Source organism: Ambystoma mexicanum, chromosome 13, assembly GCF_040938575.1.
Source record: "Ambystoma mexicanum isolate Mex_15411 chromosome 13, UKY_AmexF1_1, whole genome shotgun sequence".
Classification (NCBI taxonomy): domain Eukaryota; kingdom Metazoa; phylum Chordata; class Amphibia; order Caudata; family Ambystomatidae; genus Ambystoma; species Ambystoma mexicanum.
This window is the reverse complement of record NC_090938.1, coordinates 311,143,973-311,159,792: the sequence shown is the minus strand read 5'-3', so window position 1 is coordinate 311,159,792 and position 15,820 is coordinate 311,143,973. Positions and strand designations below refer to the sequence as shown.

The window sequence follows — 15,820 nt, the reverse complement described above, 5'->3', positions numbered from 1 at the left end:
GCTGCGGTTCGGCTGAGACACGGGGACAAGGGAATTAACATGAAAGGCTCTATCCAGCTAATCTCACTTTACGTGGACGATACGTTACTCTACGTCCGCGAACCAGAAAAAAACATAACACCCATTATAACTGATATACATGAGTTTGCGGACTACTCAGGATACGTCATTAATATAACTAACTCGGAAATATTCCTGCTCACACCCCACACTAAATGCCCTGCGAATACCTGCGGCCTTAAATGGTCGGACCAATATATTAGATATCTCGGGGTGTTAGTGTCTAGGACCAGGCAAACCCTCTACACGGACAACCATGAGAAGGCGCTGCACACATTGAGCACCAAGTTACAGTTCTGGGGACACCTCCCTATATCCCTGTACGGCAGGATAGCCCTACTCAAGATGATAGCCCTCCCTAAACTATTATATTTTTTTGTAAATATACCCATATGGCCGGGTAGAGATTTTTTCTCGAAACTGCGGTCGCTGGTAGTAACCTTTATATGGAACGGGAAGGCGGCCAGAATTGGGTGGGAGAAAATGACAGAGCCCTACGACACCGGAGGTATAGCGGCTCCAGACTTTGAGCTCTATTACCTGGTCGCCCAGGCACAGTTTGCAAAGTAGTGGTACGAGGAACCTGGGGAAACACCACACACCTGGGTGGAAGCACAAACTATATTCCCAGCAGACATTAAGTCGGTCCTATTTAACTCGTGTCACAAAGACACCTGTGATTACGATCCGGTCAGCTGCACGGTCAGGGCCTGGGGCGCATTATTAAAACGACTGAAGCTGGAAACACCATATAACCCAGAGGTCCCCTTGTGGAATTTTCCGGGCATCCCCCCTATGTCGGATGTGAGTATCCAGGAAGGCTGGGATCCACGCATGGAAATGAAGGTGGGCGATCTGTTTATAGATGGTAAATTTGCAACCAGAGAGGACTTTACTAGAGCGATGGGGGGTGGGCCACTCAAATTTCTACAATACTACAGAGTAAGGGCTGCATTTCAGAAAAGATGGCCAATGTTCCCAGATGAACCTCCTCAACACCCCTGCACACAAGTCATCACCATGAAGGCTGGGCTAGGCATTTCTAACATGGGGGGGGGGGGGGGGGGAGTGCCCCAAGTGTGGGGCCCAACATGCGGACTCCTTTCACATGTACTGGAAGTGAGTGTCCTGCTCTCCTGAGATTCTGGGGAGAGGTGGCTGAAATATTGACCGAAATTACACAGATACCCCCACAGCTAAACCCCCAAAAATACTTATTAAGAGACATTAGCAAGTGCTCGGAGAAAACCAGGAGCCTATTTCATGTTGCATGTGCTGTGGCGAAGAAATGTATCCTACAAGCCTGGAAGATGCCTGTGCCACCTTTCCTCCGCAAACTTACATACATCAATGAATGTGAGGAACAATTTGTTTTGACTTTGCCAGGGGCAAGCCGACCAAAAGACATAAGGGGCCCCTTCCGTACCTATCTGTGCGAGTTTCTCTCAGATGATGAAATGTCCATATCATGTTGAATGTAAATGCTAACTTTGCTTGTCGACTTGTGTTTCTTGATGGGTTAAGTTTCTGTAACTGTTGAGACCACCGTTGAACAATAAAAAGAGTTTAAAAAAAAAAAGAAATAGATAGACCAAGGAGACATAGTCGAAAGCTTTCTCGGAACTAGGGATGCCATCACCGCATCCGCCGCTGGATCTATTTGTGCCATCACTCCAAAGAGTCTGCGCAGATGGCAGTAGACCTTGTTGGTATAAAGCCAGCCTGTTCGGGATGTACCAGTATGGGCATATCGGGTAGTAGCCTGTAGACAGGATTTTTGCGAAAATCTTCGCATCAGTGTTAATAAGTGGGAGGGGTCTATACGAACCCATGTCCTGAGGGGGTCTTCGGGGTTTAAGGAGGACAGTTATCAATGCCTCTCGCATGGTGTCTGGCAGTACGCCAGACTTTCAGTAGGGCAGGGGCTAGTATGTCATGGAATTCTTTGTATATTTCAGCACCTAGACCGTCGGATCCGGGGGCTTTACCCAAGGTTAATGCCTTCATTGCCTCTGTAATTTCCTCAAGTGATATGGGGATATCTAATAGCATGCGTGTTTCTGGGGTCAGGGTTGGGAGATCAAGTACGTGCAAGTACTCCATTATTTCTTCTTTGGTTTTGGTGTCCTGATTGGAGTATAGTGATTTGTAAAACGCGGCAAACATGTAATTAATTTCTTATTCACCATTTACTATGTCGCCACCAGGCGTCTGGATGGCCGCAATAGGGGGGGGTGGCCATTCTCAGCCTTGAGCATCTGGGCTAGGAACCTCCCTGCCTTATTGCTTTCCCCGTATCTACGAGCTCGGACCGGGGCAGCCATGTATTGGACCTCCCTTGCAGCAAGTTTATTAAATTCTGCCAGTGTGGTGTGAATGTCCAAAAGGGCTTTTTTTATTATGTGTGCAGGTGTATTCAAACTCCAGGAGCTCAAGTTTGGCTTCCATGGTGTCCAATTCCTGTCTAACAGCTTTCAATAGCTTTCAATAGTCCCGTAATCTTGGCCATGATTGCACCTCGTATCCATAATGTTTCCCAAAGTGTAGCGCACCGCACCCTCATTTGGCTGAAAAAATTCCTATATTTCAATGCGTAATGATTCGCAAACGTTCGGGTCTCCAAGTAGGACAGGGGGCATTCTCCATCATCTCGCCCTCGGGGTAGCTTCACTGACACCCAGAGTGATTGATAAAGGGGAGTGATCCGAGAGGGTGCGGGGGTACATTTCGCAGTGCTGGACCATGTTTGTGAGTGTTGAACTAATAAGCCAGTAATCTATTCGGGATTCGGAATCAAGCTGATCGTTGAAACAATATCATCCAACTTGACATTCACTGCTAGGATGCCGTTCTGGACCATAGCCATTAAGCGATCTTCTCTGGCGTCAGGCCATGTCCCGGCAGGATTGTCATCCCCCCCCCATGGATGTGGTGGCCGGCGTACCTTGGGTTTGGGAGCTGGCAAAGGAGTTCATTGGGCCGGTTTTCTTCCCGCCTGTGCTTTTCTTCTCATTGCGGCCCATGAGTCGCCCGTGCAGAGCAAGGGTTGATGACGTGGGTTGGGACGGTCGCCTACACTGGCATAATATAGTCTCTACGGACTTGTGTAGCTGTCTACATGTTGCAACCCGTTGGGCACCAATACATCAAATCTTTTGGCCGATCAGTGTCGTTGCTGCACGGATCCTTAGGTATTCCGTAGCTAGGCCATGTCCCGCAGGGTTCTCCCCAGCAGTGTGTATCGGATTCTTGTCGGCGGTCCGAAGGGATCGTGTGTTTCTTTTTTGGATCAGGGCTTTGCTTGGTGGTAGTCCAGATAGCAGCGTGATTGGTTTTGTATCTCAGTAGGTCGCTGTTTCAGGCAGTGTACACGTGAGGGCTTTGAATGCTGTATCCGCCGGGGTGGTGGGGGAATTTCAATGTATGAGCTGGACCATAATGAGTGTAGTTCCAGCCCTTGTTACCGTGCCATCAGCTGATCTGTGGATCCTGATTGGCAGGGCAAACTGCAACGGGTCCGGTGCCTTGTTTGCGTGGCAGCCCACAGAGCTGCAGGCCAGGGCTGCTCCTGCTACAGGCGCGGCTCACTTGAGTAGTAGATTGGAGTGGGGCTGAGCACGTGCAATGGACCAGATCCTGTGCAGCGTTTGGTGGCGGCGCGCTTGCACTTCTGGTCTCGTGTCTCCGCAATATAGACTTTCACCAGTAACACTGCCGGCATGCCTCCACACAAATAACCAGCGGCACACTCGTGTTACATCACGTGGCCCCCAAAGCCCGTACACAGCGCCCTGGTCCAAGGAGCCGGTGCTGGATGCCCGGCTCCTTGATGTAATCTGGCCGTGTCCTGCCCTGCAGTGCAGTCCCCCCGCCTATCGTCCCCGGGGTGGCAGAGGGTCACCCCGATATCCCCCTATGGGCACAGTCAGGCCGATGGTGTCAGGGGTGCCTTGATGGTGTCTGGCTGCTAATCACGTTCATCCTCCAGCTGATTAGTCGGGATTACAGGATTAATAGAATCGTGTATGGGCCCCCGCATCGGCAAATATCAGTGGGGCAGCACCCTTAAGTAACCACTGCAAGGGATTGCAGGTGTAATATAGCTCACGGTCCACTTCGCGGGTGAATTGTGTCCTCCCACGTTATCCAATGTCTCTGAATGTCGGCCGATATGCACAGGATATTATCCCTACTTCACCCTGTTACGTGCTTTATAAGCCTCTATGTGATGCTGGGGTGGCACACCTTCCACTTCCCTCACCTGCTTTCGCAGCGCCGACCAGCGTCTTGTTCGGCGGCAGACCCGCAGCCGGAGTCAGCTGGGGTCCCGCGTGGGAGACGGTGCACAGACCCAGCTGCTGTTCGGGGGTGGGCATACACCGCAGTCGATCCTCCAAAAGCCCGGGGGCCCTGGCCCAGGCCCACACGGTCTGCCTACAGGCCCGCGTCGCGAGGCCATAACGTGGGGATTGGAGCTCCTCCCCCACACAGCCCTGCGATGTTGGTGCAGCCTCGGTCTGGTGGGAAATTCTCCTGGATCTCAGGGGCAGCTTGCGGTCCGCTGGGCAAGCCGTCAATGCAGAGGGAGCTGCGAACTCCTCGGTGCTTCCGCGTTTCTGGACAAAATTTGCACACAACGTACCGCACATATTGGGGCATCAGTTGGTAAAGCCGTTTCTTCTCGTCACGGCTCCAAATTAGGATTAATTAGAATATAGGATGTTCGTGGGATCGGAGCACTCCGATCAGGCGGCCATCTTAGTTGCACACAACAGCGCCCCCCCACCTGTGTCCTTCCTGTAGGTGCGCCAGGTGTGGCAGGCTAGCATCTGCTAGCAAAAGACACAGCAAACCAAATGGCAGGCATGTGAGGGGTAAAGAACTACAAGTCCCAGCAGCTGGGGACAAAGGACTAAAAGTCCCAGCAGCCTCTGCGCCTCCTACGCGTGGGGAAGCAGGCACACAGAGCCTGTACACTTGCTGGGCAACGTCCAGACTTGAGCGCATGCGCGAGGAAGCAACGCTTGTTCGTGCTCGACTTTTCCTCCGGGGGGACGCATGAGGTGAAGCTCCTGTCTGGTGAAGCACATTGCGGGGCCACGACCTCGCCCGAAGCAGATCCTTCAGGCCCTGCAGGGATTAAAGATAAGTGGCACTAATCGGGCGCTTCAATGCAGTGAAAGGAGCATGCTTATAACACTTTACTGACCGCATGCCGTTGTTGGGACAGGCACGGGAGGGAGCCCGGCTACTGCAGAGGCAATACCGGAGCATTGAAGGCACGAAGGGGGACTCGGCTAATACTGTGGCAATACCGGAAGCATTAAGCGCATGCAGCATATGCTAAAACACTGTTTGGGATGCATGTGGTTTCTTAATCTATAGAAAGAAGTTAACGCTCAGTGATACAGAGCGTGCACTAACTGTTTCTCCTTTGCTAGTCATGATGTGGCTCACAAGCCTTCGGGAGACCGCAGGTTGCAGGGACAACCCACAGATGCGTGAAAACTGCCCAAGCAAAGCACTGGTTTTCTTTACGTTACTATGTCATGTGAACACAGTGTTTAATGTTAAACTAGACAGCGTTGTGCATCACACCAATCAATGGTTTAGCTGCTAGATCAGCAGTGTATATTTGGTATCCAATGTTGTTCCTCGTGTTAGGTGGCACTAATAGCAGGTGCTCAGCAAGGTGCCTCATATTGGGGCGCAGAATTTAGGTGCCAAGTTCGTGAATCAGTGCCAAGGGACTGAGGAAGCACCTTGTATGTTAGTAATAGCCGGCTGCATTCTGCGGGGAAACTCAGTGATGATACAAACTGAGTGGTAAGACCTCCAGTGAGGTGTGTGAATGTGAGTGTATGCATGAGTGTAGAAGGTGCAATCAGACCTTATCAGCACAGCGTACCAGCACGTCGTCAGCTGGACCGGGCTCACAAGACAAGAGCCAAGGAGCATGTTTTCCCTACATTCCCCTTACCCATCCATAACTTCTCCCTAACCATCTTCCCGGTTTACCTACTACCCTCTAACCATCCAATCCGTGGACCCCAACCCTCTTTTCCCATGGGGGTCGCGGAGGCCTGTGTGCATACAGTTCCAGGAACCAAAACCACCAAGGGGAGGTAAGAATTTGTGATGCCTCTGCGCTGGACCAGGATTTGCCTTGACATGGTGTTAGATAAGAGGAGAGTGGCAATGGTGTGGGTGGATCTCAGGGTCCTGTGATAGAACAATGCAAAGAAGATAGATACTCTATTGCAATAAGACGGAAATGGAATATGAAAAAATAGTGCACCCTTGTGCCAAAGACATATGGGATGCCTATAAACATGATCTGGTTGTACAAGCTCAAAATGAGGGGAACCATCCATAACAGAGTCGGTGGGCGTGGTGGTTATACATCTGTTAATATGGAGGGCAGGGGTCGAAATTGGGATGCATACAGCAGGAGCCAATAGTAGCTCCTGGGTGTCTGGGGTTTTCTTCTGACCAGGAGTTACTTACAAGACCCAGGAGCTATTAAAATGTAATCCTACAAACGTGGTCTTGGCATGGTGCTTGTTTAATGAATGAGGTAAAAGAAAAAGCAGTCAGTAAAAAAGAAGAATGCAGAGAGAATGTGTTAGGAAAGATTTTGTAATTGTAGGTAATTTTCCTTCCATGTGGCAACCCCTAAACTTTTTGCTGTTGTTTTCACCTTGTTCTTGACTTTGCCAGAGAAGTGCAGCCTTCTGCCGCACTCCTCTGGGCTTTCGCTCCTTTTCTTACGGGGAAACTGACATGCCCTTAAAACAGTCAGTACCGGGGAACGCTGTTTCCCGTAGTTTCTTCTATCATGTTGCGGCTTTAGTGCAACATGACACAAGAGGGCACTGTAAGCTAAGTTACAGCTCTCTTGGGTCTCTAGCCTTCTACAGGCCCTAGATACTCTTTTAGGATGGTATTTGATCGGTGCAAGTCATTCAGGGACTCGAATGGTGGCAGCGATCGTTTTGTTTATTTTGAGCTCCTTTTGGCGTTCTGAGCACGTTTTTCGCACTGAACCCAAAATGGTGGCCTGGCTCCCAAAATGGCCAGACCACGAGGCTCCTTTGTCTTGTCCACTGACCGTCTTGCTCCCTTCACCTTCCCCAGGTCGAGCGACCCGGGGTCTTCCTTATTTGGGCATGTACTTTCCCGCTAACGTGGTTGCTTTCGCGGGCTTCTACATGTCGTTTGTGTGCCTCCAGGGTGTGGGCTGGGATGTCTGGTCCCAATACACATCCTGGGTGCCAGAGAGTCTAGGATAGTGTGAATGCCTGGGACCACCGTGGTCCGTGATTGGTCCACGTATGGTATGTGTGTTGATGAGCGGATCTCCCATTGGCTCCCCTCCGTTTTGGCGCGAAGGGAACCGTGGATAAGAGGGGGCTGGAAACACCACTACCATGTCGATCTCCTGAGTTCTCACGAACGAAGGAATACAGGAGCCAAGTATCCTGCAACCAAGAGGCTGGACCGAGGAATCGCTGGTGACCCGCTGAAGGAATCCTCCTTTGCACTGCTGTCGTCCTGTGAAACCCTTTCCTCCTTAGATCGAACCAGAAGGCCTGTACTGGTGCTTCGACCTTTGGAATAGCAGGAACAGCTATTCCTGGCGACTTCATCATCTCCTGCAAAGTAAGCCTTCGGAAGTGTCTCTGGGCCATCCTGTTGACTGACCAGCTTACAAGGGAGTCCTGCTCTGTAACCGCCGCCAGGTTGTGTTGTATTTCGAGTCCTGGTCACTCTCCCACGCTTCGTACACTTGGCGTTCCCAAGTCTGAAGGGAGGAGTGTACATTTGGCTCGAATACACACGGCCGCTCCGTTGTCCTGCTGCGGCAACAAACTGTGCTGGTTTCGTCGATTGGGACGTCTTTTTGCTCTACACGACTACGAGGCGTTCCCTGCTCTTCTGAACCTGCCAGCTGCTGAAACTAACGTGGAGAAGCCTGGGTCTGCTTGCTTCGGGGACCGGTGAGTAGTATAGCTAGGATCTGGTCGCCCTCCTGCAGTAGCCCATTGCTTTTCCCCGCTGTGTAAAAACAGCACCCTTTTGTCCGCACTCGCGCTCTGCTTCTGCTCGCTGTGGAGGCTGCGCTTGAGTTGCGGAACCTGTTCTCCTTCTGCTGTGCACTAACCCGAACTGCCTGACTTCCTCCGAAGAGCTTCCCCTTTTGCCCGTTGGCACCGGCGTGGCAGGTACTTTGAGCACAAGGCTCCACTCTTCGCAGGGCTCGGACTTCCATCTAGTTAGGTGCCTCTGAAGGCGAACTGAGTCTAAAGCGTTATCGCACTGCCCGTTTTCCTTCCCTTTCAGGTGGACTACACATTTCGTGCTTATAACGCTAGCGACTGTTGTATTTGTATATATATTGTGTTGATATGGTATGTGTTGGTTTAGTATTGTGATATTGTGATTTTCTCGCTACGGTCATTGTTTTAAAGGCCTTAAAATAAATGTGTATCTATTTTTGATATAACAACTGTTTGGAGTAGTTTGTAAGCGCTCTTGCTTTGTGTGCTCATTGCGGGCTTTCAGTCACCCTCACCCCTCTTGAGACCTAGTCTTGACCGCCGCGATCGCTACCTTGGTTGGTCTGGCTTGTCCAGAGGTTACCCTGTTCCAAGTAATTAGGTTGGCCTTCTGAACTTCTGCGCCACCAGGACAGAGTTCAGAAATCCGTCTTAACAGAATGTAAATACAGATGTGAAATCAAGTGCTGCAAACACCAGAAGTCCCAGTGGGGGTTGCCTGAAAGAGGATGGAATATTTTAAATTATAGTAATTTATAGTCTGTGGAACATACCTCAAAACGCACACCACACTCCCCTTCTTTCTGTTGCTATTTATCTCTGAAATTGACTATTGCAGTCAATATCTGTTTGGGTCCTCCTTTTCACATTTCTTTCCCTTTTAATCTCGGTCTTGGCCCAGTGCCTCCCTCTGTTGCTTCCTCGGTTATTCTCGAGTTGTTTGACCCTACAACCATTACCCGGACACTACATCTCTATTGCCATCTCTTCAAGCTCATGGTTTCTTTCTGCTACTTCCCCTTCTATGCTACCTGTATGCTCTTACAATTTGCTATTTCAGTGTCTCCCTTTAGGTGAAGAGGAAGGGTAGGGTTTTAACAGTAACTCACAGCATGTATGTGCCCTTTTTGATAGGACAAGTATGACAGTAATATATTATGGGCCTTTGATGGCCACAGATAGTGTATTACAATTAGCAGATAACCTGGCAGAAGCTGGCGCAACGGTGCGTGACAGTCAGAACAACGGTGGAATAAATCTTGTGTGCATGGGAATTTGGAACTCCCATAGGAAGCACAAGCTAACCAACAGTCTCATTGGCTCCTATGGCATATTCAGAGAAAGCCACTACATTGTAGAAGCTACTTTGCACAGTAGCACTCAGATTGCAGAAACGTCCCGTGCTTCAAATCATTGCAAACAACAGATTTTACTATTCCCCAAACTAAGAACACTCATTGTATCAACTGCTTAAGGAGCACAGGCAGAGACTGCTGCCCTAGAACTCAAATCGGTGCACATAGGTTGCACCAAAATCTGTGGTAATTTACATGTGTATCTAAGTGAATGGATTGGACCCGCTGCAAAATAACTACTGAACAAGAAAACTCTAAATCCCACTAATGCATTAACATGGACAAACCTGTTGCACATTTTTTCACATAACATGACTACTTCAGATCACACACCGCTTTCAAAAATGTAGTTATTAGCGTATGCCATTTTATATTCGTGTATGCATGTGCAGGACTACAGCTACCAGAATGAAATATGATGCATGCGTAAAAAAGCCAGGACTGTTTTTTCATTCCTATGAATCATGACCACAATCATAGGCGCTGCACTACTTTCAAACACTGAATACACCTCAGATGGGTTTGTGAGATAGTCACTGTCTGGTAGTTTTTGTTTGAAACTTGCATGCATTTGGTTACTATGCATTTTGCACTTAACAGTTTCAGTTCCACACAAAAAGGCCAAACGTTTATTTTGCACATTAAGCAAACGTCAAGGAAAGCTTTATAAAATTTTAAAATTACATGTACTTTTGTCATTCTGTTTAGTTAAGAGTATGCACGGATTGAGAAGCAAATGGGAACTTTCGAACAAAGAGGTCTGATCTGTCCAATAATTAACCATTAAAACCTTAAGTGCCAAGGACAAGCTATCTCGTCCTTGGCATTACGTTCCTGTTGCCAAGGACGAGATAGCTCGTCCTTTTCGGCACTTAATTTGAAATCCAACCCCCAGGCTATGTGATTGGGAGGTTCCTCCTCACGTCCCTGGGGTTGGATTTCTTTCAATTTCACGTCAGCGTGCGTAACGCACACTGACATGAAACAAAGTAATTTCACTCCAGCAGCCATTTTCGGAAGCCGCGGTGAAAGAGAGAAGGTGAGTGCTCTTCTCCCTCGATCTACGGCATTATTGAGCAGTTTAGATTGAGGAAGGTGTCGTTGGAAAGGGGAGACTCTCCCCTTTCCAACGACAACTTTTTTGAAGCATTGCTGGGTGTGGATCTGGCGCAGAGTGATCGATCCCCGCCCAGCAATGCCACTAGACCACTAGGAATCTGTTTGTGACGTTGGCGGGAGAGGGGGCTGCTTACTATGTAAGTGGTCCTCTCTCTCCCAGTCCTCCAAAGCATGGGGCTGCAGGTTTGGGTCCCCCTGGGGGCAGATGGGTGCCCATCTGACCCTAGGAAAGGGGCCAGAAAAAAATATATTATTTGATATGGGTGGGGGGGGGCACTAGACCACCAGGCTTTATAATAAAAGGGGGGTGGCCCACTACCCCCACCCCAAGTGGATGGGGGCACCTCATGTAGCCCTCCCTGGGGGGCAGATTTCTGCCCCTATGTGGCCCCAGGAAGGGGTACATGAGATTCCCCTCCCATCCAGGGATTATAATGAACAGAAGGGGGCTGGCTGCTTTGCAAAGAAAGCAAGTGCATTGCTGGGTGTGGATCGCTGGATCTGCGCCTAGCAATGGCACAGCACATTGGTGTGGTGCTTACTTCCTGAGCACAGTATTCGGACAGGGGAAGTGAGCACCATATTAAGTGAGCATTAGGCATTTTGAAGGCATGAATGTTGCTACTACCCCCTGGGGCTTAGTAGCAGAAGTTGCAGATGGGAGCATGGTAGAGTAGGTTGGTTTTTGCTGGGCTGACCTGATAATATATGTAGTATGAAATGTGCATTTCTTATTATGCATTGTAATGTGGGGGTGGATGGTGGGGTGGGAGGGACTGTGGCTGGAGTGTCAGTGGTATGGGTGGGAACTGGTAGTGGGGAGATAATGTGGGCAATGACAGGTGTGCCCTGAAAGAGGATGTTGTGCTGATTTGTATGAAAAAAAACTTTAGTAAACATAATGACTACCACTTTCTGAAACATGTTTGCGCTACAAATGCAGACATTCATTTCTTCTGAGCATGCAATGCACACTTGGTGTGGTCACCATTTGTGTCAAGTCCAGCAGTGGTCCCAGTGTGCCCCGCCAGGGTCCCCATCCTTTCCTAGGGGGCAAAGCTGTAACGCACGCCAGCCAGAGGTCCAGGACAGTCAGGGTGATGTCGCTGGTCTTGGGCACCTCTCTCCCTTGTTGGTCGACTGCCCCCAAGTTCACCAGTGGTCCTGGAGCTTTGGCCAAAGCTCTCACAATTAAACTGGCCAAAATTGTATCTATTTGTTATTGCCACACATTCTGTCAGGGTGCCTATATTGACAGAACATACAATGCACACTTGCATTTCCTCTATCAGAATAGTCACCTTGCCAAAGCAGAATGGTGCAGTACGTGCAAGTCACCTTACTACTGTGCAGTACAATCGGGGGGCCACAGGAACAGAAACCTTCACTGATTACAATTTTGGTGACATAATGTGTCCATCTCTTTCATAGAAAAGTATGTGCCAATTTCGTAATGACCTACAGTTCTCTCACATGTGAAGTGCATGTGAGGTTGGGGGACGTGTGTGTCTGGGATTGCTGCAAGAGACATGTGTTGAAGCAATAGTTGTGCTAATTGATAAGCTGTATGTCTGGCCATATTCATGGGGGATTTTCAGGTTTCCATTTCCTAGTGAGGATGAGGGCTGTGTGGATCATCGGCCACTCTTTCATCCAAAGGGCTGCAGGATATTTCAGAGAGCCAAGCACATCTGGGTCTCTGAGGGATGCTCGCTCTGTCCACTGGTTTGGTGTCAGGGGGAATGCGCCTTCAGAAGCTCAGAGGAGCCATCTGCAATGCCCAGGCAAAAGGAGATGTTTTCCCCCCTGACCTTATACTGGTGCACCTGGGAGGAAATGATTTGGTGTGTATGGGACGGAAAGGGGTACAGGAGCTATTGATGGCGGAACTGGAATGGATATCACTGAGGTTTGCAAACACTGTGGTGGCCTGGTCCCAGGTGATTGATTGGAGAACTCCAGGGAAGGAAAAGGCCATCAACTCCTTGGTGAGCAAACTGAATGGTGAACTGGCAAGACTGACAAAGGGCAATGATGGAATTCAGACAATTCACCACAGCTTCATCAAAGGTGAACTGATGCTTCACCGAGACGGAGTGCACCTTTCAAAAAGGGGCATGGACGTTTTCATTGAAGACATTATGAATTTTGCCCAGACGCTATGTTGGGGTGTGGGGGTGGCAGTACCTGATGGACTTACTGGAATGTGTGGCATGGTAATAAAATGGTGAGTAAATATGTTGACAGTGAGACTGAATTCCTAGCAATTGAGTAGTACGTTGTGTTCATGGAATGTCAATGTATTCAATATGTCCGTGCTGCCTATTTCTTTGCAAACCATCACCTCTTTCAGCAGCCTAATTCCACCTGCTGGCCCTTGCAGTTGTTCTGGCATTGTGCCCTTCCCCCTTTGAACACAGGACCCTAATGTTAATGAGCAGGGGGTTTTGTCGAAAGTGTGCCAGCAATTGTCTGGAAGGTCCTGCCATGTACTTTCCTTATCTTCACTGTGTGTCTAGATCGCCTCTGCCTTTTCACCTCCCCCAATCACTAATATGTTACGTGGTTGCTTCTCACCTGCATTTCCCATCCACCTGCACCCCACCCATGTAGATGGGGAGGGTGCAACGCACAGTGGCAGTCTCTGAATTTGTACTGTGGGTTCCATCCTCGTCCCTGCACTTGTATTTGTGTAATGTATAGCTGAAGATGACATCTTGATTAGATTTTTTGTTGTAGGTGCAGGTGTGTTGTAGCGACCTACCCACTTGTAGGAAAGCAGTGAGCTGATCCTTCGCATTTTACGTGGGCGTTTGCAAAATAGTACTCCGTTTTTTTGTAGCGTGCTGAGAGTACATTGCAGGGGGCTGCTACAGTTTGTGAGCAGAGTCTGGACATTTTAGGGTACTTGTGTGGTCTAATACCACTTACTCTACTAGGTTCCATACTTTGAGAAGACATGCATTACTTACCGTAAAAGCATTTCTGATGATTGTATCTGCTTAGATTCACATGCTGTGCATATGGTCCGACATCCAGTGGTAACCGTGGAGTATTGCATCTTGTCTTTCGGGGGACCAAAAAGGGATGTCGGCATAGGCGTGTCTGAAACACTATCGCTATCGTGACGTTTGTAGTACCCAAAATCCCTCACGTGCCGAGGTGCCTCCGATTGTATTTTTTCTGCCATGAGGGAGCCCAAGGCTATAGTGAGTGAGTACATGAAGAGAGAAAGTAAGAAGTCTATGTTCCTTCCACCCCGAGCGGGGAGGCAGGGAGGGCGCATGTGAATCTAAGCAGATACAATCAGAAATGCTTTTACGGTAAGTAATGCATGTCTTCTGATGCTTGTTGATCTGCTTAGAATCACATGCTGTGCATAGACTAGCGAGCAGTACCGGGAGTTGGAGGTGGGTTGTGAGAAGGAACAGTAGAAAAAAGATGTCTTAGTACTGCTTGTCCCACCAGAGAATCAGACCTAGAATGAGTGTCTAGGCAATAGTGTTTTGTAAGGGTGTGTACAGAACTCCAGGATCCCGCTTTGCAAATGGACTCTAGGGAAACATTTGCAATGAATGCTATGGATGCCCCAGTGCCTCGAGTTGAATGTGCTCTAGGCTTGAAAGGCAGTTATCTCTTTGCAAGAGTGTAACATAGTGTGATGCATTTGACAATCCACCTCGATATTGCTGATTTAGAGACAAGGTCCCCTTCTCTACCAGCTACCACTGAAAGAACGAATGGTTTAGTTTTCCTCAGTGGTTTAGTTCTATCCATGTAGAACATGACTGCCCTGCGCACATCTAGTGTGTGAAGGCTTCTTTCGGCCATGTTAGTAGGTCTCTGGAAGAACGTGGGTAGTTCGATTGACTGGTTCACATGGAACTTCGAAATGAATTTCGGCGCAAATCTGGGATGTGTGCGCAGAACTACCTTATCTTTGTGGACTGTAACAAAGGGGTCCAAAACCGAGAGGGCCTGTAGTTCGCTAACTCTTCTGATAGAAGTGATAGCTACTAGAAAGGCTGTCTTGTAAGTCAGGTCTTTCAGACTAGCTTTATGCATAGGCTCAAAAGGGGGTCCCATGAGCCTAGTCAAAACCACATTTAGATCCCACCCAGGGGCTGGATGAGTGATGGGGGATAAATTCGATTAACCCCTTCCATAAAGGCTTTAATCACAGGTATTTTCCACCACAACACCTTCTGCTGTGACGTGGTGTAGGCTGACAATGCCGCTAGGTGAACCTTTAAGGAATTGAAGAGTAACCCAGAGTCCAACAGATGGGTTAGATATAACACAATGTGTGAAGGCGAGCAATTGGTGGGATTGACGCCTTTGGAACTGCACCAGATGACAAATTGTTTCCATTTGCTGGCATAGCAATATCGTGTGTTAGGCTTTCTTGCCTCCCTCAGTATGTCCATGCATCTCTGAGTGAGTTGCAGATGTCCAAACTCTATGACCTCAGGAGCCAGGCTGCTAAATTCAGAGTTTGTGGGCATGGGTGCAGAGTCTCCCCCCTGTCCTGAGACAACATGTTGTATGGGCAGGGCAGCTAGACTGGTGGGGAGAGGGACATTTCCATCAGGTGCGTGAACCAAGGTTGGGGGGCACACATGGTAGCCACCAGAATCATGTTGACTGGTTCCTGGTGCATCTTGTGTACTATCTTGTTCAGAAGGGGAGTCGGGGCGGGGGGGGTGGGGCGGGGGGGAGGGGAGGGGCAGGGGTCGTAAGCGTAGACAAATTTCCCCGACCAAGTTATCCAGAGACCATTCCCCTTGGATCGGTTCTGGGGGTACCTGGAGGCGTAATCTTGGCATTATGCGTTCTCCTGAGTAGCGAACAGGTCGATCTCTGGAAACCCTCATTCTGCGAAGACGTTGGATCCAATATCTTCGTGCAGTCGCCATTCGTACTCTTCTGGCAGAGGAAAATCTCTGCTGAGTACGTCTGCCAAGCGGTTTGAGTTCCCCTGGAACATGTTGGGATTATCAGGAACATCTTATGTTTGAGAGCCCATATCCAGATGTTTTGGGATAGCTTGGATAACCCTGGAGAGTGAGTGCCCCCCTGTTTGTTCAGGTAATACATTGCTGTTGTGCTGTCGGTTAGGACCAGCACTGTCTTCCCTTGCAGTTGCTCCTGAAAGGCTTTCAATGCTTTGAACACTGCTAGTAGCTCCAGTAGGTTTATATGGTTGGATGCTACCTGAGGGGACCA

General features: G+C 49.1%; 1 protein-coding gene across 3 annotated transcripts in view; it reads right to left on the bottom strand.

Annotated features, from left to right (window-relative positions):
• The window catches only part of SLC12A6 (solute carrier family 12 member 6), a 3,180,404-nt gene that overhangs the window by 2,988,063 nt on the left and 176,521 nt on the right, over nucleotides 1-15,820 (bottom strand). The gene's annotated exons all lie outside the window — the stretch shown is intronic.